This window comes from Arachis duranensis, chromosome 10 (assembly GCF_000817695.3).
Source record: "Arachis duranensis cultivar V14167 chromosome 10, aradu.V14167.gnm2.J7QH, whole genome shotgun sequence".
Lineage (NCBI taxonomy): Eukaryota > Viridiplantae > Streptophyta > Magnoliopsida > Fabales > Fabaceae > Arachis > Arachis duranensis.
In genome coordinates this window covers 19,000,576-19,002,227 of record NC_029781.3, presented here as the reverse complement: position 1 = coordinate 19,002,227, position 1,652 = coordinate 19,000,576, and positions in this window count along the sequence as shown.

Below are 1,652 nucleotides of genomic sequence, written 5' to 3'. Positions count from 1 at the left end.
GAGAACCGACAGATGAATTCCGCGTGCTGTGAGCATATGCAATCGTTTTCACTGAGAGGATGGGAGGTAGCCATTGACAACGGTGAAACCCTACATACAGCTTGCCATGGAAGGAGCCTTGCGTGCTTGAAGAAGAAGACAGTAGGAAAGCAGAGATTCAGAAGACAGAGCATCTCCAAAGCCTCAACCTATTCTCCATTACTGCAAAACAATTACTTATTTCATGTTCTTTTGCTTTTCACAACCAATCCTGATAATTTCTGATATCCTGACTAAGATTTACAAGATAACCATAGCTTGCTTCAAGCTGACAATCTCTGTGGGATCGACCCTTGCTCACGCAAGGTATTACTTGGACGACCCAGTGCACTTGCTGGTTAGTTGTGCGGAGTTGCAAAAGTGTGATTGCAATTTCGTGCACCAGCAACCCAATTTTTATTTATCTAATTTTATTTTATTTTTATTGTTTTTTTATGTTTTATTAGGTACATGATCATGTGGAGTCACGAAAAAATATTAAAATTAAAAACAGAATCAAAAATAGCAGAAGAAAAATCACACCCTGGAGGAAGGACTTACTGGCATTTAAACGCCAGTAAGGAGCATCTGGCTGGCGTTCAACGCCAGAACAGAGCATGGATCTGGCGGTGAACGCCAGAAAAAAGCATGGAACTGGCGTTCAACGCCAAAAACATGCTGCACATGGGCGTTGAACGCCCAGAACATGCATCACTTCGGCGTTTAAATGCCAGAATTGCATGGAAAGGCGTTTTACATGCCTAATTGGTGCAGTGATGTAAATCCTTGACACCTCAGGATCTGTGGACCCCACAGGATCATCTCAGGATCTGTGGACCCCACAGGATCCCCACCTACCTCACCCTCTCCCTCTCCATTCACGGTCATCCCTTCTGTTTTCCACTCACCACTCACATCCATTCACTCTTCCCTATACACCCCACCTACCTTCAAAATTCAAAATCTCTTTCCCACCCAATCCCACCCATATAGCCGAATACTCACATCCCTCCATCTCCTCCCTATCTTCTTCTTCTTCTATTCTTTCTTCTTTTGCTTGAGGGCGAGCAATATTTTAGGTTTGGTGTGGTAAAAGCATAGCTTTTTGTTTTTCCATAACCATTGATGGCACCTAAGGCCAGAGAAACCTCAAAAAAAAAGAGAAAAGGGAAGACAAAAAAAATTTTTCTACCTCTGAGTCATGGGAGATGGAGAGATTCATCTCAAAGGGTCCATAACTCAGTAGAAGAGCATTTGACTGCACATCAAGAGAGCATGAGGAATTCCCTCATCAAGAAATTCCTGAGATACCTCAGGGGATACATTTTCCTCCACACAACTATTGGGATCAAATAAGGATATTGCACCAAAATCACTAGGGATCAAGCAACAAAGGCAAGGAAGAGACATAAAGGAGCTCAAAAATCACCATTGGTCCTTCAAAAAGGCGCCACCCTCACTAAGGTGGAGTCATTCCTTAACTTCCTTGTTCATAATTCTCTGTTTTTTGATTTTTATGCTTCATGTTTATCTATGTTTTGTGTCTTTATTACATGATCATTAGTATTTAGTAACTATGTCTTAAGGCTATGAATAATTCCATGAATCCTTCACCTCTCTTAAATGAAAAATGT